Consider the following 26,160-nt stretch of genomic DNA (forward strand, 5'->3'; position numbering starts at 1 on the left):
TTTTATTGTTTTCCACACACAAAAAAACATACAATCAGTAACTGGTTCTCTTGCAGTGTACATATGTGCATCATTTATGGTCAGTCAATGGGAACATAGATGCTTATTCATTAATACATTGCTAATATATAACCAAGGTTCATCCTTATAATATTCCATATTAACTATCTTGCAACTTCAATAATCACCAGCATGCTAACAGTCACTATAAAGCTTAAACTATAGCAATAGTATATATTATCCCAGGACAAGCAGGATGCTAGTCCTCACATATGGGTGACATCGGTAATGGAGTCCTATGTACGGAAAAACTTCTCTAAAAGTTTCCATGAAACTTTTGACTGGCACCAGAGTGCCTACTGAGCATGCCATGATATTCCCTGTCACAGGGGTCTCCCTTCAGTCTTCTTTTTTCCGCGAAGCACTTAGCATCGCGGTATAATTGGAGTCCTGAGGTGAATTCACCACCTTAAAAAAGTTTCTTTTTCGGAAAAAAATTAATCCCACCGCAAGGGTTTCCCTTCGATAACACCGCGGTAACTTTTTTTCCCTTTGGTTTCCAGCCGGTACCAAGATTTTTTTGTCATTGCCGTTGACGGCTGTCCGGCAACATGGCCTCCGGGTTCAAAAAATGCCCGAACTATGCGCGGAATATGTCGATAACCGACCCGCACTTGGAATGTGTTCTTTGCCTAGGCAAAGATCACAACATAAAATCGTGTAATTTATGTGCGGAGATGACCTCAAAAGGCCGTCGTCTCCGAGCTGAGAAAATGGAGCAATTGTTTAATATACAATTGCTTCCGAAGGCATCGACTTCCATTCAGTCATCGCCATCAGGATCCGTTCGTCAGGTCCTACTGAAGAAAAGTCGTCCGGAGGCTGGAGACGCTTCCACGCCTTCCCGTCATATCATCGAAGGCATCCACTTCTGGGAGTGAAAAAAGAAGGAAAAACATCGACACCGGCATCGACGACGCCAAGCACCGATGACCGAAGACCCATCGACAGGTACGGCCTCACCCGCAAAAATACCTCGGACGAGTGCGGAGGCTTCGAGGCCTACTGATCCAGGGCGATCCCCACCGATATCGGTGCCGGGTTCCGTACCCCCTCAGGGCTCTGAGGGGGTATCGGCATCGCCATCACCGCCTCCCTCCATAGCTGCTCTGGTATCACCAGCTATGAGAGTGGAACTTGACTCATACATACGTCAAGCGGTGCACCAGGCTCTGCGCGATGCGATTCCGCCACATCCACCGACACTTCCATCGATGCCGATTCCAATGCTGGGAGAACCATCACCCTTGAAGCCGCCGGCACCGATGCCACCGATGACTACACCGATGCCAGTGGAGGATGTCTCGATGCTCCATCCTTTTATCACTAAATTGGACACACTGCTGGATATCCTTTCAAATAAAACACCAGAAGAGCCTATTCCAGGCCCCTCTGGAGTATCAAGACCTCCAAGGCCTCATTCTCCTCTGTTACCAGCAAGGCCTAAAGCACCTTCCATAATACCAGTCACTCCTCACACTCCACAGGAGGTGGCTACTGACACCAGTTCCGAATATTCATCAGATGCAGATATATTTTCCGAACCCTCTCCACCTGACGACCACAGCAAGTCACCTCCTGAGGACCTTTCCTTTACAAATTTTGTAAGGGATATGGCTGATACCATCCCCTTTCAACTACAAACAGAGGTGGATGCAAGGCAGAAAACCTTGGAGGTTCTACAATTTGTAGATCCTCCTAAGGAAATGTTGGCAGTACCTGTTCATGAAGTGTTTTAAGACCTTCAGTACAGAATATGGGAACACCCAGGATCAGTTGCAGCAGTCAACAAAAGATCAGAGGCAACTTATTTGGTACAACCTATTCCAGGTTTTCAAAAATCACAGTTGCCGCACCAGTCAGTCGTCGTAGAATCCGCCCAGAAAAAGGCGAAGCGACTGAAATCACATTCATCTACACCACCTGGGAAGGAAAGTAGATTTTTGGATAACCTAGGATGCAAAGTTTTTCAGGGTTCCATGCTGGTATCCAAGATAACATCATACCAGCTTATATGAACCAATATCAAAGGAACCTCTGGAAGCAGGTTCAAGACCTAGCTCTTTCTCTCCCTGAGCAGTATCAAGAGCCATTCCAAAATGTCATCCATAAAGGCCTCGAATCAGGAAAACACGAGGTCAGAGCCACTTATGACTGCTTCGAGACTGCATCCACTAATGCAGATAAACGAATAAACCATGGTATGGTAATGGGTCACCGGTACCTATGTATTGCAGTTGAGTCCAGTCCCCTTACTAAAATAAAAAAACAGTGGTTAACGTTTATAGCCAGGATTAATGTGTTTGGGGAATGGTCATCTAGTCAGGAACCCAATATTCAATATCCGATATTTGATATTTATTTATTTATTTATTGGCTTTTAATATGCCAACATTCGTGGGTACATCATGTCGGTTTACAATGTAACAGGAAGGAGGAAGATACATAAAACCAGGGGGAGGGAAGAGGGAGCACTTGGAAAAGGAGAGACGAGGAAAAGGAGGAAACATAGGCAAGGAAGGAAAAGGACCAGTGACTGAAAGGGAGCCACCGAGAGAGTTACAATATAACATGGTAAACTGTGCTTTCAGGGAAGGCACTGCGCTCAACTTTATACAAATTGAAGAACTCTTATACATTCTGTAAAATATATACACTATGTAAAATATATGCACCAAAAAACAAGAAAAAAGGCACTATATACACTGAAAAGCCTTGTCTTAGGGAGGGAAATGGGGGGGGAGAGGGAGGGGGTCATTTAATGTCCCTCTTAAGAACCATCTTTTTTTTTTTTTAATTTTCAATTCAAATAAGCAAAAACAAATCTTATATCTGTAAACAGAATGATAGTATCAAGGTCATCTCATATTATCAATTATACGAATTTCATCAAAAAACTTATCGAACATAATATCTATTAATTAATACATCATTCTTTTGAAAGGAAAAAACCAGGTATAAGAGGCCAGTAATCTAGGGGAGCTAAGAAACATACATATTTAAATTAGCTTGACATAGACGGTAGACTTTACTTTATTAGATCAAGTCTGGGTTTTTTCTTGCCCTAGAGGAGTAGTTATTATTGCACTCCTAAAGTTTAAAAAGGATTTCAATTGCTCAGGGGAAAAAAAAGATGTAACAATCATTCTGACCCCGTATCACACACTTACAGGGATACCCGAGTGTAAAAGAGTATCCCAGATTAATCACTTGAGCCCTCAAAGACAAAAAGTCTCGCCTTCTAACTTGCGTTGCCCTAGCAAAGTCCTGGAATACATGAACAGTTTGCCCATAGATGTTTGAGGAGATACTTTTAAAATATCTCTTCATTGTTTCATTGAGCTCTTGTAAGGTGGATCTCTCTATCACCACCTCAGATGAATTTTCAAGAAATTGCGTTAAGTTTAAAATACCATCTGCTTGTCCTCCCTGTGGAGGTCTATCTTTGCTAGGGTTAGCCAAGAAAAAAGCTTTATTTATAGCCGGTGTTTTATCTATATCAAACCCAAGGTTTTCATGAAAGTATTTCTTCAAAATGGTATATATTCCTTCCCCCAGAATCCTGGGGACATTAATAAAACGCAAATTCAAATGCCTGGTGTGGTTTTCTAGATACTCCAGTCTCCGCGAACAGATTCCAAAGTCCTTAACCAGCTTTATGTTGCATGCTTGGGTTTGTGCCAAGGTCTGTTGTGTATTAGTCATTTGATTTTTTAATTCCTGAACTTGGGCTTCAAAGACATTTTTGGAATCTACTTTGCAATTTAATTCCTTAATTTCACTCTGGCAAGCCTTCATTGAGCTTCCAAAGCTCACAATGAGATCCCAGCTAGCCTCTAAAGTTATTATAGCTGGTTTAGAGGAGGGTTGAAAACACTCACCCCCTACTGCTCCAACTTGTGCCTCTCTCGACAGTCCCAGTGACTTTGCTGCAGCTCTTCCATCTTGCTCCTCCAGCTCCTCAACTGGAGAAGAAGAAATAGGTAAAGGCAAAGTTGAAGGCAAAAAGGGAATCTCCAGTGGGTCTAGAGAAGCATGGAAGCCCACCAGCTGCTCTCCTCTCTATCCCCCCGTCGCAGGCACTCTGATGACATCATCATCCTGACCTGCAGACCCGAGGTGAGGTGCGCTGGAAACGAGTTGGCGAGAAGCACTGATCTGGGGGACTCAGTGTGGTTTCCCCAGGCGACTGCGGTGCTCCCTCACCCCCAGCCACAGCGGGAGAGAAACCCCCTGTGCCACTGTCCCGGCAGCAAACGAAGAAATTAGTTGCTGTCCCGATGGCAAGGGTTCATCGGGGGGGGGGGGGGAAATCCGAACCCTGCCTTTCCTTTTCGAAAGAAAGAAACTGGAGGGAAACTGGAGGGAAGTGGAATAGATGAAAATCCTTTCACAGTAGAAAAAGTGTGGGAAGAGCTAAAGAACCTGAAAGTGGACAAAGCCATGGGGCCTGATGGTATTCATCCAAGGATATTGAGGGAGCTCAGAGATGTTCTGGCGGCTCCACTGTGTGACCTTTTCAATAGATCCCTAGAAACGGGAGTGGTGCCGAGTGATTGGAGAAGAGCGGTGGTGGTCCCGCTTCACAAGAGTGGCAACAGGGAGGAGGCTGGAAACTACAGACCAGTTAGCCTCACTTCGGTGGTGGGAAAAGTAATGGAGTCACTGCTGAAAGAGAGAATAGTGAACAATCTACAGTCCGGAGAATCGATGGACCAGAGGCAACATGGATTCACCAGGGGAAGATCCTGTCAGACAAATCTGATTGACTTTTTTGACTGGGTAACCAAAGAATTGGATCAAGGAAGAGCACTCGATATCATATACTTGGATTTCAGCAAAGCTTTTGATACGGTTCCGCACAGGAGACTGGTGAATAAAACAAGAAGCTTGGGAGTGAGTGCCGATGTGGTGACCTGGATTGCAAATTGGTTGACGGACAGAAGACAATGTGTGATGGTAAATGGAACCTTCTCTGAGGAGAGAGCGGTTATAAGTGGTGTACCGCAAGGATCGGTGTTGGGACCGGTCCTGTTCAATATCTTGTGAGCGACATTGCGGACGGGATTGAAGGTAAGGTTTGTCTTTTTGCGGATGACTAAGATCTGCAACAGAGTGGACACGCCGGAAGGAGTGGAGAGAATGAGACGGGATCTAAGGAAACTGGAAGAGTGGTCGAAGACATGGCAGCTGAGATTCAATGCAAAGAAATGCAAAGTCATGCATATGGGGAGTGGAAATCCGAATGAAATGTATTCAATGGGGGGGGAAGGCTGATGTGCACGGAGCAGGAGAGGGACCTTGGGGTGATAGTATCTAATGATATGAAGTCTGCGAAACAATGCGACAAGGCGATAGCAAAAGCCAGAAGAATGCTGGGCTGCATAGAGAGAGGAATATCGAGTAAGAAAAGGGAAGTGATTATTCCCCTGTACAGGTCCTTGGTGAGGCCTCACCTGGAGTACTGTGTTCAGTTCTGGAGACCGTATCTTCAAAAAGACAAAGACAAGATGGAAGCAGGTACAGAGAAGGGCGACCAGGAAGGTGGAGGATCTTCATCGGATGACTTACGAGGAGAGATTGAAGAATCTAAATATGTACACCCTGGAGGAGAGGAGGAGCAGAGGTGATATGATACAGACTTTCAGATACTTGAAAGGTTTTAATGATCCAAAGACAACGACAAACCTTTTCCGTAGGAAGAAAATCAGCAGAACCAGGGGTCACGATTTGAAGCTCCAGGGAGGAAGATTCAGAACCAATGTCAGGAAGTATTTCTTCACGGAGAGGGTGGTGGATGCCTGGAATGCCCTTCCGGAGGAAGTGGTGAAGACCAGAACTGTGAGGGACTTCAAAGGGGTGTGGGATAAACACTGTGGATCCATAAAGTCAAGAGACCGCCAATGTAGAGTGGGTGGCTCACCAGAACGATGGCTACTGCCCGGAGACAATACCCTTATTAAATAAACATACAGATGCTTACTGTGACTCCAACATCGCTCTAAGCTTCAACGGCAAGAGGAAATGTGGAAAAAAGGATTTGATATCACAAAGAGGGGAGTAGCTGGCTTGTTACGGCGGTTACTACCCCAAACCAAATGTGCCTGATACTTCGCTTTCGATGCATATCCAGCATGGCTCTCTGCTTCATGGCATGGGAGAGGCTGATACATCAAGCATTTCCAGCATAGCTCTCTGCTTCAACAGCAGGGGAATAAGAAAAGCTGAGGCTTCACGCATATCCAGAATAGCTTCAACTGCAGGGGAGAAGAAAAAAAAAAAAAAAAAGGATTCGCACTCACAGAGCAGGGAGTAGCTGGCTTGTTACGGCGGTTACTACCCAAACCAAAAGGGCCTGATACTTCACTTTCAATGCATAACCAGCATGGCTCTCCGCTTCAACGGCAGGAGAGAAGAAAAACAACCAATAGGGGCTGTATGACATAGTCTGGGTAAAGGGAATAAACATGGGTGTAGCTTGCTTATTGCAGCAGTTACTACCCCTACTACTCCTAACTAATCAAGCTAGGTATTTCACTTGGATGCAGCTCCATCACTGCTCTCTACATTAATGGTGGGGGTGGAAGGGAAATAGAACCAAGAGTTAAGAGAAAATGATAAGTATGAGAGAAAAAAATGTGTGAAGCTTGCTGGGCAGACTAGATGGGCCATTTGGTCTTCTTCTGCCGTCATTTCTATGTTTCTATGTTTCTATGAGCTAATTGGGAGAGAGTGTTCCATATTGCTGCTCACGCCTCCATCTTGGCCCTCATCAGTGACTGACTGTACTCAAGAACCATCTTAATATCCATCTTAAGCTCGCCGAAAAGCTTATCCAGCATTAACAAATGGCACCTTGCATAATCCTTTGTTTAACATTGAAAAGTATCTCCATTATGCAATTGTCATGCATGGTTTTATCAGCTTGAGCGTTAATTTCTCTGAGTAGCTTATATTATTATGTTTATGATTGTCATTGGTTTAATAGTTTTGTTTTATGTGGTATTTATAATGTTTCCTCTTAATTTCATTTAATTGTAAAGCCTGTTGCTGATTTATTGTTCATTGTAAACCGAGGTGATGTTTTTAACGTGCCGTGGTATATAAAAATAATCAATAAATAAATAAATAAATAAAATGATTGATATGATTAATATTGTGGTCATTATTATTAGTAGTCCAATTAGTATTATTATCATTACTTATTATTTATCATTTATTCTTATATATTATCATTTATTATAATTTATTTTCCTTGTCTTCCCTGTCTCCAATAGTCCTTCCTCCACCCTGAGGTTTCCCCACCATAGATGTTAGTATTCAGTCAACCGTTTTGAAGTGTGATTTTGACAACTCCTGGTAGATTCTGTAAAGTAATATTATGTTGAGGTGTGTTTGAAGCCTGGAGTATTGTGGGTGATAAAAAAAAAAAAAAAAGAGCGAAACGGGGACCAAGTTTTGTTATGTAAAGCATACTTTTTTGAGGAGGAGTTCCTAGCTGACACATATTCCAGAGAACATATCATCTTTTGGAACCAATGTTCTATGTGGGGTTCTTGAGTTCTAGCCATTTGAGTAATATTATACTTTGACCTATTAAACCCCATTTTCCTGATGTATGCTCGGTCCATTACCAATAACTGAAGTGTCTAGTGAACTACCCTGGACCAAAAAGCCATAAGGTAGGATCTAAAGGTAAGAGACGTTGGATTAACATTTGCATTTATTATTTATTTATTTATTTCACGGTTATTTTTTTTTTTATATACCGCGGCACGTGCAGCACTTCACCTCGGTTTACAGTAATGCAGCAACAGGCTTTACAATAAAATATTAAACGGAGCAAAAAACAACAAGAAACAAAACAATTAGCAATGTTTAAACAGTTAACTTGGCAAATAATATTGACGTAAGAGTAACAAGGATTACTGAGAATTTGATCTACATATAGAAATATACAGTAGCGAGCTTTTCTAGGAACAAGAGCGGGTAAGGATGGGAGGGGGAATCGGGAGGGAGGTTAAACAGCGACATATGCGGCCTGTAATGGGCCCAGTCAGTCATGGGTATGCTTTTTTGAACAGCCAGGTTTTAAGGTTTTGTTTAAATTTCTGTAGGCAAGGTTCCTGGTGCAGTTCAGAGGGCATACTGTTCCATATTGTGGTTCCTGCTATGATGAAAGAGCGTTCTTTTGTAGATGCATATTTGGTAAGTTTAGGAGAGGGGATCGGCAGTCTGGCCTGATGCTGCGATCTTGTTGGTCGGTTTGTCTTCTTGAAATACAGGTGTTCAGAAAACCATTGCATGTTTCGGTTATGAATGACCTTGTGTATTAGCATAATGGATTTGTATATAATCCTGATACAACGGGTAGCCAGTGAAGAGACTGAAGAGCAGGAGTGATGTGATCGTGGCGGTGTGTGTTTGTGGTGAGTATGCGGGCAGCTGCATTTTGTAGCATTTGTAATGGTTGTGAACGTGTTTTTTTGGTAAGCCTAGCAGTAATGCGTTGCAGTAGTCAAGCTTTGACAGGATTGTAGCTTGTAGTACTGTGCGGAAGTCATATGGGTGTAAGAGAGGTTTGATACGCTTTAATGTATGGAGCTTGAAAAATCCATTTTTAACAGTGGCAGTGATGAATTTTTTAAACGTAAGATTGTTGTCAATGATGATACCAAGGCTGCGGACTTGTTGTGCAGTAGGTGTGCAGACTTGGGATAGGAAAGTTGTGTTCGATGTGGAGTTGTTTGGAGGTGAGATGATGAGCAGCTCAGTTTTGTTGGTGTTAATGGCCAAATAGTTGTCAGTAAGTAGTTTTTTTATTTCTGTGAGGGCCGCATTCGTGAGAGAACTGTTTATAGGTATGAGGATCTGCACATTATCTGCGTAAATGAAGTGTTGGAAACCCAGTTTTGAGAGTAGTCGACAAAGAGGTGTGAGATAAATATTAAACAGAGTTGAAGAAAGTGAGGATCCTTGGGGTACTCCTTGTGCGAGGCTTCTTGGCTTGGATTCACATTGTCCACTTTTTACACTGTAGGTCCTATTGTTCAGGTATGATTGGAACCAGAGTAGAGCAGTGCCGGTGATACCTATTTCAGTGAGGTGGGTGATGAGGGTGTTGTGATTGACAGTGTCTAAAGCAGCAGATATATCTAGAAGGGCGAGAATGTATGAGTGGCCAGAGTCTAGGGCTTTTAGGAGCGACTCTGATAGGGATAGTAGAAGCGTTTCCGTGCTGTGGTACTTTCTAAATCCATATTAGGACGGGAAGAGTAATTGATGCTCGTCGAGGTATTCAGTGAGTTGTTTATTGATGATTCTCTCCATAATTTTGGATAGGAAGGGGAGGTTCGAAACTGGGTGATAGTTCACTGGATCAGCAGTATCTAGGTTTGGTTTTTTTAAGGGTAGGTTTTATGATGGCATGTTTGAGCTGAGAAGGAACTGTGCCCGATAAAATCGATTTGTTGAGGATCTTTGCAATGGGTTTTGCTATAGTAGTGGGGATTGAGAGTAGTGTTTTAGTGGGCATTATGTCTGCGGGGTGCAGTGCTGGTTTAATTTTTTTCAGTATAGTCTCGACTTCTATAGGTGAAGTCTCAAGGTTTGTAAGCTTAGTTTTGATGTTTGTGTGAGTGGCTGGTGATGATTGGTTGATGGAGGTTGTGAGTGCAGTGAGAGAGAGTTTGCTGTTGTGGGCGTTGCTAGGAGTTAAAGATGAGTTGGGCAAGATTTGTGAATGGAAGCGTGTCAGAATGGATTCTATTTTGTTGTGGAAGTAAGCAGCTAATTTCTCACATTTTGATTCATCATTGTTTGTGTTGACCGGTGCAGTAACGAGGCTGTTGACGTATTGGAAGAGTGCACGAGGATTGAATTGGAATTGGTGGATTTTCGCTGCATAAAAGTCTTTCTTCGCTTTGTCAGTGGCTTGGCGGTAGTTGTGGAGTAATGATTTGAATTTTAATAAAAATGTTGGATTTTGGTTTCTGCACCACTTCTTTTCCGATTTGCGGAGCTCAACTTTCATTGATCTTAGTTCAGGTGCATCTTGTTTTGACCTGTTTCCAGAATTTTTGTATTAAGGGACATTCCCAAAAACAATGGGCATATGTGCCCAAAGCTGTATTGCATTTCCTGCAGATTCCAGACTTGCAGATCTTCATTTGATAGGCACGCACAGGGGGTATATAAACTTGCCAAAGAAATTTTTAATGGGATTTTCGCAGCAAGATATCTGAGGTTTTATGAATATTAATGAGCGTGTTCTTGCATTCTTGATATGAGTCAGAGAAAAGAGGCCATTGCTTCCATCTTGTATAGATTTTCTCCAGAGACAAGTGCTTACTAGTGAGTAGCAATGACTTAATCAGAGTGGATAGCTTAGGACATTGCTTTTTCCCTAATTGTAGCACTTTCCGGATCTTTTTTACGGGGGAGGACTCTTAATTGTAGTGGCTTACTTCTAATAAAATGCTGTACCTGCATAATAGCGAAGCTGTCGTGCTGTTGAATCTGAAATGTTTACTGCAGTTCAGCTAGTGTCAATAGTGTGTTAGAGGAAGAGTCGAATAACTGGTAAATGTATGTTAATCTGTGCTGATGCCATCTGCGAAAAACCCTATTGTCCATTCCTGGGGAGAAGAGCGGATGATATACTATGGTAAGTAGTGGGGATAATCAATGATGAGAGCACTGGAGAGACAGTTGCATCCATGCTTTGCGACATGATCAAAGCAACACATTATCCCTGATATGATGTGGAATCCCTTGGAAATTTACTTGCAGGAGATAATTTAGGGAGGATACCCCATATCATTCCAATAAACTATCATATGGGATAAAATGAGACGTAGAGGAGATCCAATCTTTAATATATCTCAAACAGCAAGCTAGGTTATATAAGTATAGGTTAGGAAATCCCAGTCCCCCCTCAGCTACTGTACTTAGCATAACTTCCATAGTTAGTCTAGCTCTTTTCCCTCGCCATAGGAAGCGACCTATGGCCTGTAGCATAGCTTTGTGATCTTCTTTAAGAATCATATATGTGTCATTTGTAAGATATATAACCATTTGGGTAGTAATATCATTTTAAAGAGTTGAATGTGGCCCATTAAAGAAAGAGGTAGTGAACTCCATCACTTGAGCGTAGTTATTGTATTATTCATGAGGGGGCTGAATATTTACAGAATAGAGGTCCTTCATGTTAACGAGTATTTTAATTCCTAAGTATTTGAGAGCGCCGGTTACCCATTTCAAAGGAAATTCCCCGGGCCATGTCAGATGAACTGTGCCAGTAACATCTATTGCATCTGATTTTTCCATATTTATTTTTAGGCCTGCAAATTGTCCAAACTGGGTTTGTAATTATAGTACTGACTTTAGTGATCTCTGGGGGTCGGTCAAGAAAACTAGGACGTCATCTGCAAATGCCACTATTTTGAAAATGTGACAAGGCCCTATAAAAAGCCTTTTATGTCAGGGTCTGAATCTAGTTTCCTGAGTAGTGGGTCGATGGAAAGAATGTATAGTAAGGGTGAAAATGGGTAGCCCAGCCTTACCCCTCTTTGAATAGGAACATCTCCAGAAAGGAGACTGTTAACCCTAATACGGGAAACAGAGATTACCTCTTTAAATTTTTCGGAATCTACATTCTTTGAAATTGACTTGCTTTTTACTATTTTACCTTTCCCTGTAAGTTTTTGCCTTCTTTAGTAGCTAAAGCTACTACTCACCAAAAAATGATCTGTCCAAGTCAATTTTTCAAACCCCCTTCAAATATCAAACCACCTTTCTGTCTAGCTTTCTCTGACCAAACAACAAATCTAAAGTGTTTCCTTTTTCATGTGTTCCACCTTGAAGCACCTGATGAAGGCCACTATTAGCTAAACTAGCCAGGAATAGGGCTTTAGTAGAATCATAACTTTCAGCATGCAAATTAAATCTCCCATCACCAGTAAATAGGAATACCTCAAAGAAAGACCTAAAATTGCCTCCAAAATAATCAAATTGCAGCTGGGACAACCCTGGTGGACAATACCATAATAAAACTTAAATAGGATCTTGAAAATCTAACTTTGCTAACATACTTTCACACGCTATAATTTGATCAAAAAACTTTCTTTTTAGAGGAAGGGAATCACGAAAGATAATAGCTACACCCCCTCCTTTTTTCTTACAAGCCCTATTACACATATGTATGGCATAACCCTTAGGACATACATATGAAATAATTATACATTGATTACCCTTCAACTATGTTTGTTACCCAAATCAAATGCAACTCTCTGTCAACAAGTCATGAACATGTAGCCATGGCCTTTTTGCCCCTTAAATACCCCACCCTGATTACTAAACGGCAGTCTACAAGGAGTCACCAGGTTCAATTTTAAAACCCCCTCTCTCAAACCTTCTAACATCAGTGGAATAATTCTCCCTCCCCATTAATACAGGAATCTCTGATGAAATATTCTCAGCAGTCATTCCCTCGATTGCCTTAAGAGGCTCCCAAAGAGGCAAGCCTCTTGGGCGAATCGCAGTAGCAGCTCATCTCAGCGATTTCAAGCCCCAGTTGATGTCATAAGTAAGCGGGGTTGGATGGCAGCATTCAACGTGGGTGGAGGGGTTTGCATTGCCTGAAAGTTTGTGGGCTCCTGCATCCCAAAGACAGGCTGGAAAGAGCAGTGCTGTCAAAAAGCAGCCCCTAATCCTTTCTCTCGGTACTCCCACAGAGCAGATGAATGTAAGTATCTTTTAGGTTGAGAGAGCAAAACCAGTTCTTTAAAAGGGGAAGGATGGTACCCAAAGAGTTAATCCTGAATTTTTAGCTATTTGTTGAGATTCTTTAGGTTGAAGATAGGTTGAAGACTGATGGTCTCTTTGGAATCAGAGGTATTTAGAATAAAACCCTGAGTTCTGTTTTGGTTTTTCTTGCCATGGACAAGCTGTACTCCATTGACTAGTAAGAAGGATAAGCATGAGCTTTTCCATATCTAAACACTGCCTCATTGGAGCATTGTTTTAGGGACCAGATCTGAAGTTCAACCAGTATCCTTGATGTATAATTGTTAGGACCTGTTGGTGTGTTAAAGGCCATACTCATTTGAAATGCTGAAGTCTTGTACTGAAACCTGTCAAAGTAGAAAAGATTTTATTAAATTGTAGTCAAAAATTGGTATTGGTCTGCATCTGTTATAAAGGCGTATGTTGTCTCCTCTCTCTTGTGCATGGGCTCTTTCGCTGTTTCTTGAAATGAGGACATGCATGGGGTACTGCTGGTATCTTCTTGGGTAGTAATATTGCCTTCTATAAATCTGAGGCTGATCCTTTTTTGGAGGTAGAGAATCTGCTGTAGCTGATAAGAGTAAGGCGGGTAGCACAGTGAACCTTAGCAACTTTCTCTCCAAAGAGATTATATCCCATAGTAACATAGTAATGATGGCAGAAAAAGACCAAAATGGTCCATCTAGTCTGCCCAGCAAACTTCCCAAGGTAGTAACTGCCGCTCCATGCAGGTTACCCTTGAGATTTAGCTTTTTTTTTAAATTTATTCCCATCCTTTAGCCTTTTAGGGATCCACAGTGTTTATCCCATGCCTCTTTGAAATCCTTCACAGTTTTAGTCTTCATCACTTCCTCCGGAAGGGCATTCCAGGCATCCACCACCCTCTCAGTGAAGAAATATTTCCTGACATTGGTTCTAAGTCTTCGTCCCTGGAGTTTCAAATCGTGACCCCTAGTTCTACTAAATTGTTTCCAATGGAAAAGGTTTGTTGACGACCATGGATCATTAAAACCTTTCAAGTATCTGAAGGTCTGTATCATATCACCCCTGCTCCTCCTCTCCTCCAGGGTATACATATTCAGGTTCCTCAACCTCTCCTCATAAGTCATTCGATGAAGACCACCCACCATTTTGATCGCCCTCCTCTGAACCACCTCCATCCTGTCTCTGTCTCCTTTGAGATATGGTCTCCAGAACTGAACCACAGTACTCCAGGTGAGGCCTCACCAAAGACCTGTACAAGGGGATTATCACTTCCTTTTTCTTACTAGATATTCCTCTCTCTATGCAGCTCAGCATTCTTCTGGCTTTGGCTATCACCGTGTCACACTGCTTCGTCGACTTCAGGTCATTAGACACTATCACCCCAAGGTCTCCTGCTCCTTGCACATCAGCCCTTCACCCCCCCCCCTCCCCCAACGCATATAGTTCTTTTGGATTACCACACCCCAGATGCATGACTCTGCATTTCTTGGCATTGAATCCCAGCTGCCATATGTTCAACCACTCTTCCAGCTTCCTTAAATCCCATCTCATTCTCTGTACTCCTTCTGGTGTGTCCACTCTGTTGTAGATCTTAGTATCATCCGCAAATAGATAAACTTTACCTTCTAATCTTTCCACAATGTCATTCACGAAGATGTTGAACAGAACCGGTCCCAACACTGATCCTTGTGGCATTCTCTCTTCAGAGTAGGTTCTATTTACCATCACCCGTTGTCTTCTATCAGTCAACCAGTTCGTAATCCACGTCAACTCTTTGGAGCTGACTCCCAAGCTTCTCATTTTGTTGAGTCTTCTGTGTGGTACCGTATCAAAAGCTTTACTAAAATCCAAATAAATTACATCAAGCGCTCTTCCCTGATCCAGTTCTCTAGTCACCCCATCAAAGAAATCAATTAGATTCGTCTGACAGGATCTTCCCCTGGTGAATCTATGTTGCTTCTGATCGAGCAACCCACCAGATTGTAGATAGTTCACTATCCTTTCTTTCAGCAGAGTCTCCATTAATTTTCCCACCACTGAGGTGATGCTAACCAGCCTGTAGTTTCCAGCCCCTTCTCTGCTCCCACTCTTCTGAAGAGGGACCACCACCGCTCTTCTCCATTTACTAGGCACTACACCCTTTTCCAAAGATCTATTGAACAGGTCACACAGTAGACCCGCCAGCACATCTCTGAGTTCCCTCAGTATTCTGGGGTGAACCTCATCAGGCCCCCATCGCTTGGTCCACTTTCAGTTTTCTTAGCTCTTCTTATACATTCCCTTCCGTAAATGGAGTTTTGTCTACTCCACCCCCTTCTGTAGTTTTAATAACAAGTGACGGTCCTTCTCCAGGGTCTTCTTTTGTGAACACTGAACAGAAGTATTTGTTTAATATTTCTGCTAATTCATCATCTCTATCCCCTTTCAATTTCACTATACCACTATGTACCTTTCTCCTTTCTCTGATATATCTGAAAAATGTTTTGTCACCATAAATGGAGCATCTGCAAGCTTCTCATGTACATCTTCATGAGCAGATGTACACGATCAAGCAAGCTTTCTGGCTTCAATAGCTATGGCCAAAGTTCTAAAAAAAACCAAAAAAAAAACATCATAGGCAGTGCATGCCAATCTCATTAGATATTCACTTCAGTCTTCTGCTTCTTGAATGGCAGGAATAAAGCAATTCATCTTATCTATTGGAATCTGCTACAGATTGCATTTTTTGTAGACAAGTATGCATATATTGAATCATATGAAGTTGATGAGTTGCTATTCTGAATCTTAGTATAGCTCCTTGGAAGAACTTTTCAGCCATATTGTCCATCATCCTGGCATCTTTATCAGGAGAGCTATTGGAATGCATTTGAATGCTTTGCTTTTCTTATAACTGATTTATACTCCTCCAGAATGATAGGTAAATTGAGCTTTACACTTTCCAGGAAATGGCCGAACCTGGTATTTCAGATCTAACTTCCTTGATACAGAGAGAATGGATACAAATGTTTGACACATTCTAGATTGAAGTTCTTGGAGCAGCCTGTGTAGTGGAATTTCCGCTACTTGCCTAGCTGTGTGAATGTATTTAAGCAAACCAAATACATCTTCTCTAGGTTCTGATTCATCCTGTAATTTGAAAGGATTTTTGTTAGCCAAAAGAACATAAGTTGCCATACTGGGTCAGACCGAGGGTCTGTTAAGCCCAGCATCCTGTTTCCAACATTGTCCAATCCAGGATACAAGTACCTGGCAAGTAGCCAAACATTAAATAGATCCCATGCTACTAATGCCGGTAATAAGCAGTGGCTGTTCCCCAAGTCAACTTGTCTATTAGGAGTTTATGGACTTCTCCAGGAACAAACTTGTCCAAACCTTTTTTAAACCCAGCTAAGCTAGCTTTATTTTACTGTTATTTTATTTATTTAAAAAACTTATCTGTATATTCATGGCGGCTTACAAAAGTAAACATTCACAGTAAAAGTTTCATGACACATAAAACAAAAACATAAGACCAAAGTACATCACAGCATATATTATCATAAGGAGTAAGCCTATTTAAACAAATATGTCTTTAGCTGCTTCTGAAATAAGTTGGGACAGCTGATTAACCATATCTGCTCTGAGAGTGAGTTCCAAAGAATAGGTCCCGCGATGGAGAAAAACGGATACAGGATTTGCCTAGTCGCGTACCACCTAGTGATGGTACTTCCAATAGGTCTTTGTTAGAGTGTAGTGTCCTTCCAGGGTAGTATAAATATGTAATATGGAACTCAGGCTAATTACATCCAGAGTATTCATTGTTTTATGAATTACTGTAATGACTTTAAATTTAATCCTGTATTTAATTGGAAGCCAATGGAAGCTTTATAAAATTGGGTAATATATTGCCTAAAACCTGTACTGGTCAGGACCAGTGCTGCGGAGTTTTGCACAGTCTGAAGAGGATTAAGAAGTGAATCAGGTAAACCAAGTTGTAAAGCCCAGAATAGTTAGCAGCCCATGTAAAAATTGTCATGTCCCAATAATTACGTGAATCTGTGAAATAGGTTTTTGTGACCTCTGCGCACTGTTGATGCTTTTACCACCCCATGCCCCCCCCCCTTCCTGAGCAGAATAGAGGGGGAGGAGCTGGATTAGAAGACAAAGCAGCTCTTTTTTTTTTGTTTGCTTGCCTTTGTCTGCTTCTGGGTCATTCCCTCCTCTCCTGTTCTCTAGCTACCTGAGAGTAGAGAGACTGAAGCAGGAAATAAAAAGGCTGTTACAGCTGAGAGGCAGTAATCAGGCAACCTGCTGCCCTCAGATTTTTTTATGCCCTAGGCACAGGCCTAAAGTGCCTATTGGTAAAGCCAATCCTGTATGAAGCCATGAAATAGGGACATAACTAGGGGTGGGCAAGAGGGACAGCCGCACAGGGCACAAAGGCTTTTGATTGAAAAATAACTGAAATGGGAGTATGGACTAGCAGGGGATGAAAGAACAGGAAGCATACTGTTCTTATTGCCATCAAGCTTAGAGAGAGACAGAAAGAAGACTGGTGATCACAGAGCAGGGGAAGAGAAGGAAGGATTAGGGTGAGTGTGCAAATATATACCTTCTTCGGCTGCTAAAATGTCTAGTTATGAGACTGTCTTGAAACATGTGAATGCATATATATCACTCTGCATCCATGAGGAAAAGTTATCAAGAAGCTGGATTGACATTCCTTTGAGCTAAATAAGAACATAAGATACACTATACTGGGTCAGATTAATGGTCTATCGAGCTAAGCATTCTGTCTTCAGTAGTAGTCAATTCTGGTCATTTGGAAGAAGTATCCAAAAGATCATAATGGGGAGATCCATTCCCTGTTCATTCTAAGTGGTCAAATGTGGTGGTTCCCAAGCCTTCCTAGCTAATAGTTGTTAATGGACCTGTCCTTAAAGAACTTGTGCAGATCTTTTCTAAAAGAAGTTATGACTAGCCTTGACTACATTTTCCAGCAACAAATTCCATAGCATGTTTGTGTGCTTACTGAAAATCTATTTCCTTAAATTTCTTTTAAATTTGCTTCTAGTCTCATGGAATTTCTTCTAGAAGTATTAACTGTTCCATACTAATTTGATCTATGCCACACATGATTTTATAAACTTCTGTCATATCCCCTCCCAGTTGATTTAATTTCAGATTCATGTGCTCCAACTAGAGCTGTACTAAAGGATTAAATGATAGATAATTTTGCCAAAGTTCAAGTTTAGTCCTCAAAAAGTTAAGTTCATCTGAATTGGCGTAAAAATACAAATCATTTTGTGTCTAGTTTATTATAGTTATTCATTGATTGAAAACAATTTTGACCCATATATTGATGACTACTGAACAGTTAGCATTGGTTGCTAATGTTGTGAGGGTGTTAGGAAAGAATAGTTTGATCAAACAGGTTGTTGGCCATTTGTTCTATGGCATTCTTACCTATTAAATGTCTGCACTAGACATTAAAAAGCTATTTTCTTATTTTGGTGTCAGATGGATATGTAAATACATTTGTCACGAGTATAGCAAAACAATAAATGGAAGATGCCTTTTTAAAACTGGAATTGAGTCAAACCCTAGGTATTGAAGTTCTTGATGCTGTGTAATATACTGCTATTATCTGTAGTAGTATAGGTAGAATGTCTCCTGCATATAATCCCATTGAAATCAAAATGCTGACATGGACCTCAAAAGGTAAACATTTTTCAGTGGAGAGGAAGGTCTAAAACCATGGTATGAGGTTTATACCACGAACATAAAAAGTGGCATGCTTGGGTCCATCAAGCCCAAAAATCCTGTCTCAGACAGTGGGCATTCTAGGTCACTTGAATGTATCTAGCAGATTCTAATGGGGAGATCAGTTTCCTGTTGCTCACTCCCAGAAGTAAGAAGTGGCAATCCCCATATCTAATTAGCTAATAATATCTGCTACCAGTTAATTTCATAGAGTGTCTCCTAATCCTAGCAATTGTTTGAAAGTATAAACACACATTCCCTATAATTTACTTATTGCACCCCATCCCTGATGCCAATTTTCTTTTTCTCTTTTGGAGTTGATACCCTCTGAATTGATCCCAATTTTATATGGTCATAGTATTCTATTTTATTTATATTTTTGAAGAGGTGTAAGACTTGAATACACTGTTTCTTATAAGAAAAAGCCATATGTATTTGGCAATGAAATTCTGAGATGTAGAAAAATCTGGAAATTCTGATGAAATACATATTGATGAGAAAATAAACATAACCACATGTTTTGTATCTTAACCCAATTAAGATGACTGCTTTTGTAATAGAAGGAATATAGTTTTAAAGTGCTTTAGATTTAATGGACATATGGTACACAGAAATAATTACCTAATCACAGCTGGTACTTATTTGATCTACCTCTGAATAATGAAAGGCTGAGTCATCTGTGCTACAATTTGACATGTAAAGCAGGAGCTTCCAAAGATGTCAGTAGTAGACACTAAAGAACTGAGCTGGTCATTTAGCTGTTAAAGGGACACAGCAAGTAGATTATCTTTACCTGCAGCTAACCTATAAAATTAATTGCAAAATTTTGTACCAGAATTGTATCTCTAGCAATTATGTATATGGTGTTGGAATATAACATTTCGATTTTAGAAGTTGCAAGCAAAACATTTTTGCTGAGCCAGCTACATATAATAAAGCAGTGAAAATTCATTTTCACACCCTGGTCTTAAATCCAATTAAACCAAAATGGGCAAAAAAACTCCAAAAATATAGTTTCTTGAAATGATTCTTATTTTTTTTCCTTTGATGTCCATTAAAATAGTATAGCATTTAAATCTTGGAGAGAGCAAATATTTTACATTTCAGAAATTCACTGAATCTGGGCTCAGATTTTAAGATTAATTATAAGGTAAACAGGTCTGATTGCACTACTCGCAGACACATGAATTGTGTTCAGATTTCAGTCTGTGATTTGGCTGCATCAGTCAAGAATACTCTGGCTAAAACTCTGCTGATAATTCATAACAGAGAAGGCTTTGGAAGAATGTGCTGGTTTTGAAACGTATCAAGTCAAAATACAGAATGTGATGTTAAGACAGTCTTTGTTCTAGCACCTTATCTTTGGTTTTGCTGTGCTTTTTGTTGCAGAACCAAAAAATAAAAATAAAAAGCCCTTCATCCTTTTTCTGCACTCTTCATATTACTTTGGCTTGATGGTACTGGTGTGTGGAGGAACACTCTGTCCAGGTAGGAAAGAAATATTTCATTAGGTTTATTTCCACAAAAAAAGGATTCCTCCACACACGCTTTACTTTGTCCCGTCCTCATTTTCATTTAAACTGCTAGATGCAAGTTTCAGGATTACCTTTCTGTTAAACTGCTAGTTGCAAGATTCAGGGTGAGGCACAATCTGGGACTTGAATGCAAAGATGATTATTAGATTTAATGGCTACTTGAGTGGCATGGGGGTGCTGCTATTCTGGGATATTTTTTGTGACTTAAAGCAATTTATTTTTACATAGTTGTGATTTTGAGAAATCGGTAAAATTTCATAAGGTATTTTTCAGTGAAGTATAATAATGACCAGGGTTTTGTTCTTGAAAGTGTTTCCCTATAGGTAAAATATGGAAGAAAATACTTTATAAATTGCATATATTACAGTCATTATTGTACTTAGGGGGTAGTTTTGTAACATCATACACAAGTTGGCCAGCAAATATGTGCATAAATTACACCAATCTACAAATTGGACTTATGTGCCTAAATCTGCTTTGAAAAATATCTTGGCAAAACTATGTATACACAATTATACCTGCTATTTGGTTCACATAGTTTTATTGGGAGAATTTACATGCATATTTTTTTAAATAAAAAAGTATGTGCATAAATCCAAACCTTTAGCCCTGCGCAGACTCCACCTCCTAGCATGCTTCTCCCCTACGCATGTAAATGTACATGCATATCAGTCATGGAATTTTCTAAAGGGCCATTTCTCAGAATAAAGCACTATTTTACCCGCAGAAATCCCTTTAAAAATGACCTGGGGACTGATTAAATGACACACACTGCACAACTTTGAATGGTACATTAGAAATTTTTGACTCAAGCCTCTGTGACAGAGTGATTTTTGTCATTGGAAAGCTATTGTTTTTCAACAAAATACATAACCAGCTGAAACCCACAAAACATCAGCAGTAAATTGATCTTTATTCCTTCTCCCTATCCCTACACCACTTCCCCAACTTTCTTCATTTTTCCTCTTAGCTCTCCATCTCCCTCTCACTAAGTTGTTCCTATCACCAGCACCATTTTTAAAAATGGTGCCGGTCATTCATTGCTCCTACCATGTGACACGGGCCAGTCAATGGCACCAGTAGCCCCTGTCACATGGTAAGGGCTAAAAGCCACTGGCACCATTTTGGTTAGTGGCAGCCAACGGCCCGGGAGCAGCAGATCGCTCCCAGGCGCCCCCTCCCCACTAGATCTCCAGGGCTTTTCGTGAGTCTTGGGGATGTGGGGAGGGAAGGAAGGGTGAGACGGGGGCTGGGCAGAATTTTGAAGGGGCACTTTTTGCCGCTTCAGAATTCTGCCACCTGAAGCGGCCATCTCACCCTGCCTCATTGGCTTGCGAGCAGCGGTGACGTCCCCTAATGGTCGGCGTCCTAGGCCCAGGCCTAGCTCACCTAGTGCTTCTGCTGGCTCTGCCAGTCAAGAAGCAGCTGTGGGTAGGATGAATAACTGCTTTTCTCTGAGGACAAGCAGGATAGTAGTCCTCACACATGGGTGTCATCATCGGAGGGAGCTCCAGTCTGGAACATTGATGTCAAAGATTCTAGAACTTTCAAACATGCCCTACTGAATATATGCAGCTGTAGTTATCACCCTACCCCCTGGGCAGAATCCCTCAGTCTCTCTTTTTTCAGCGGAGCTGTGTGGTCAAAGAAGCTATGTGTGTCACAGTATTCAGCTTTGCTCCCTCCTCACGGTTTTTGTAAATTATTATTATTTTTTTTTTTTAAGAGCTGCAACTTTTTTCTTTCCCTTACCTTATGGTAGTTTTATTTTCCGTTTCCTCTTCTTTCCACTGTCTGCCAGCCGCATGGCGAGCCTTAATTGCTGTGCAGCCTGGCAGAGTCTAATACCCTTATTAAATAAATACTGCTCCTGCAGTTTGATGTATCCTCTCTTTGCTCTGTCTGTTTTTTGTACCTTTGTCAGGTGCTGGCAAGACTGACAGAATACAGTCTGTGTGTGATCCATGTAGGCCACTGAGTTTGGGAACTCACTTGAGTTCTACCCAGGCAAGAGTTCCATGTCGTTTCACCAATCGATCAGCATCGATGGAGGTTCAAACAGTGAAGAGATCGAGGACCACACCATTCCTGTGGGGGGGAGTGTTCTTCCTCCCCACATTCAAAGGAACTAGTCTCCATGGACAGGAGCCCTGGATGACCTAGGCTTCCCCATGGCTTGTCTGTGATGGCAGGGCAGTCTCTTTATGAGAGAAGGTGAGTAGGAGTCTGGGCAAGCAGCTTGCTGCTGCACCTTCGGTGCCATGCCCAGTAACAGCTGCCTGCGCACATCTGTGACCAGCGGACCGATGATCTTGACAGGTCAATGTCAGGATCGCATCGGGGACCAGGACTGCCACTGAGCGCCCATGATCATCCTTGATGCCGTCGAGATGCTGGGGCACCCTCTGCCATCGAGGTGCCTGACCACCCTCGATCTCAAAAGGGCCTTCTGTGCTGTAGGCATCTGTGGATCGATGCACCGGAGTCGTCAAGCGCCATGGTCCCCCTTAATGCCATCGGAGCTGCCATCTACGCCCTCAGTCCCATCGAGGTGCATGCTTGGGCCATTGTGCATGGCCTTGATGCTGTGGCCACCCTCAATGCATCGAGGAGTATGGCCTCAACGCCGTGGCTGCCCTTGAGGCCATCGTGGTGCAGAGCTGCCTCGAGGCCATCGAGGTGCAGGGCCGCCATAGAGGCCAACAGGCGTGTTAACCAGCGATGCCATTCATTGTCACTCTCGACGATGTCGAGCACCATCAATGAGGCACAGGGCGCCCTAGTCGCCCTCGAGACCATCGACTGCTGGGGTCTGAGAGCCCTCGAGCGCTACTGAAGCCCTCGGGTGACAGGAGTTTCAGCCTTGGTCGGACTTGGTGCTATCGAGCACCAGGATCACAATCTACTCAAGACACCCTGGACTGCCAAGGCATCCAGGCGCAGTATTACGGTGCTCTCGAGGCCCCTTTGCGGTGTCTAAATGGGGCACTGAAGGGCATCAGGCTGACCCATAACTGGCCTACAGCTATCAGGCACATGGATGTTGATGATCTTGGGGGCCCTGAACCGCTGGGATTGGGGGGCTTCGGAGGTCCCACCTGGCTTCGTGCACTATCAGGGCTAATGAGCGCTAGCAAGACTATCATCGGCTATAGCCGCTAACGTGGGGCACCATCAAGCTTGCGGTGTCAATTCCTTCGGAAGTATCGATGAGCCAAGGGGAATTATCAATGGCGCCAGCAGTCCTCTGTTTCTTTGGGCACCGATGAGGCATGTTGGGGCTGCAGATCCTCTGCCTGCAGGCACCACTGGCATCCTCTGTACTGCTGGTACCTCGATTACTTTCGGGCACCAGAGTCTCTATCTGTGCCGCCGGGAAATCGATGTCCGCAGACACTTGTGGCACCGGGGATGGCACTATATACCATTGAACTGATCAAGACATGGTCAAGCACTGTCGAAGCCCTGGGTGCAGCATCATTTGGTGCCCTTGTTATGATTCATTGTCGGTGAGCGCGAGCACACTATGGGCCCTACGGGTGTCATCACCGAGGTGGGCACCAGTGAATGCAGTCAGATGCCAAAAGACATGACCACAGAGCACCAGGAGCATCATCGGTTGCCATGGACTTTGCTACTGCCATTCCATAAGGGAAACGACGGTGACTCATTGCTAATGCAATTTCATGGGCTGTGTCCAGTCTCTTGGAGCATTATCAGGTGCTGGGGGTACCATGGGGGCAGCGTCATAGAACACCACCCACCACCATGCCATAATCAGAGCCCTAGTGTTACTGGGGAACAGTCATCACATTATTCCTATCCACTCCATTGGGAGCTAGTATGACCATGGAGTGCAGCATGCATGGTCAGGTATGGCAGGGCATCTGCTCCAAACGCCTCAAGCACTGGCAGGCAGCATTCTCCTTGTTTGTGCAGTACATAGCCATGTCAAGGTTCTGCCATCATCATGTCAAGGTATCGGCCTCGTTATCTGTTCTGTAACTGGTGAAGAAGGCACCATCACACATTCTGTGATTGCTTTTTGGCAGTACGTTGCCACAGACTCTAACAGGTGGTACTCAGTCCTAGCCGAGCCATGGGATTCTACGCACAAACACGACGAGTGGGTTCGTAGGTATGCTGCCATCCATAGGATGAAATACCACTGTATGAGTACTAGTCGGCATGCTGTTACAGTGGAGGGCACATTGCTTCCAGTTCCCTCGTGGTGAGCACAACAGATTGTGAGCCGCAGCCACAGGACTGACCTTAGACTGCATCTCTGGTTGAATGGATACCAGGAGGGTAGTGTCGGGAGTCTTCTCCTTCCTCAGAAGAGGAATATGTCTTTTGACCCCTTCCATATTAGAAATCACTTTTGTGGGGAAACCCTTGGGGCTCTGTTCCTTGCAAGTTTGTTTTTTTTGTTTTTTAATATATATTTATTTATTGCACTTTACAATAATTCCAAGAAATTATTAAGAACATAAGACATTGCCATACTGGATCAGACCAAGGATCCATCAAGCCCAGCATCCTGTTTCCAACAGTGGCCAATCCAGGCTACAAGTACTTGGCAAGTACCCAAAACACTAAGTAGATCCCATGCTACTAATGCCAGTAAAAGTGGAGGCTATTCTCTAAGGCAGGGGTGGGCAAGTCCGGTCCTCGAGGGCTGCAAACCAGTCGGGTTTTCAGGATACCCCTAATGAATATGCATGAAATAGATTTGCATACAACTGAGGCAGTGTGTATGCAGGTCTCTCTCATGCATATTCATTAAGGATATCCTGAAAACCCGACTGGTTTGCAGCCCTCGAGGACCGGAATTGCCCACCCCTGCTCTAAGGGGTTGATTTTAAGACCCGGGCGCACGCACATGGACGCACTGCACTTACAATATGTGCGCACCGGTGTGCGCATGTTATAAAATACGATGACCGCGCGCAATGCGCACTGGATTTTAAAATTCATTCACACATGTGCGGGCGGCCCACGACACATGCGCATGGGGAGGAGATTTTATAACTTACGCATGGCGACGCGATCAGCCGGTCCCCAGGCAACTCCAATTAAGAAGCAGACTGGATGGAACTTCCCTAACCCTATCCTTCCTCCCTCTTCCCCTATCCTCCCTGCCCCCTAAACCTACCCTAACTATCCCCAAATTTTTTATTTTCGTACTTATTGCTCCTCTGGAGAAGAAGCAATCTCAGTGTGCTGGCTGGCTACAAGCGCGTGCTTTCCTGTGACAGCATTAAATGGAACTTTCCGGCCCCACCCCTTTCTTTGGGCACGGCACTTTGGTGCGAAACAGGGGTTACACGCATGGCCAGGCCCTTTGTAAAATGTGTACGGAATGCATACAGAAACAAATAAAAAAACAATATCAAGGAAAGTTCAATTAAACAGAGAACATTTTTTTTTCTATGTTAGCCCACATTTCTTGGGGGAGATAGTAGAAAACAATGTGAGGAAACAATTAAAAAAAAAAAAAAAAGAGAGTCAAGGCTGGTATCTAAGCTCAACTAAATACTTATTTGCCATCAGTGTGAGGGACAGATAACATAGTAGAAGAAGCAGTCAGTGACGAGGTGGAAAATTGCCTCTGAGCTATGAAATTGGTCAATTGTGTGGGATCATAAAAAAATATATTTGACCCCTTGGAACTTGATCGCACATTTGCAGGGGAAATTTAACCAAAACAGTGCCCCAAGTTGTAATACCCCTGGACGCAACATAAGTTATCCCAGGACAAGCAGGATGATAGTCCTCACATATGGGTGATGTAATTGGACGGAGCCCTATCACAGAAAACCTTCTGTCAAAGTTTCTAGAAACTTTTGACTGGCACATTGAGTCCACCGAGCATGCTCAGCATGCCATGATCCCTTGAGCCACAGTGGTCTCTCTTCAGTCTTCTTTTTTCCACGTTACAGTTAGCCTCGCGGTGAAGGAGCCCTGTGTGATACCTCACACAATATTTTTCCTCACGGAAAAAGTTTAAAAAATCTCAAATTCAATCCCCTTCATAGGGGTCTCCCATTTC

At 42.7% G+C, this 26,160-nt stretch overlaps 1 protein-coding gene across 3 annotated transcripts in view; it reads left to right on the plus strand.

Moving 5' to 3' along the window:
- SENP1 (SUMO specific peptidase 1) overlaps positions 1 to 26,160 on the plus strand; it is a 458,603-nt gene that overhangs the window by 345,218 nt on the left and 87,225 nt on the right. For 2 of the 3 annotated variants that reach the window (XR_003855556.1, XR_003855557.1), the window contains exon 15: positions 19,963 to 20,061. The exons of the other annotated variant lie outside the window; for it this stretch is intronic. The gene's annotated coding sequence lies outside the window, so the exon portion shown is untranslated. The remainder of the gene's footprint in view (positions 1 to 19,962; positions 20,062 to 26,160) is intronic. 3 annotated transcript variants of the gene reach the window in all.

This window comes from Rhinatrema bivittatum, chromosome 3 (genome assembly GCF_901001135.1).
Source record: "Rhinatrema bivittatum chromosome 3, aRhiBiv1.1, whole genome shotgun sequence".
NCBI lineage: Eukaryota > Metazoa > Chordata > Amphibia > Gymnophiona > Rhinatrematidae > Rhinatrema > Rhinatrema bivittatum.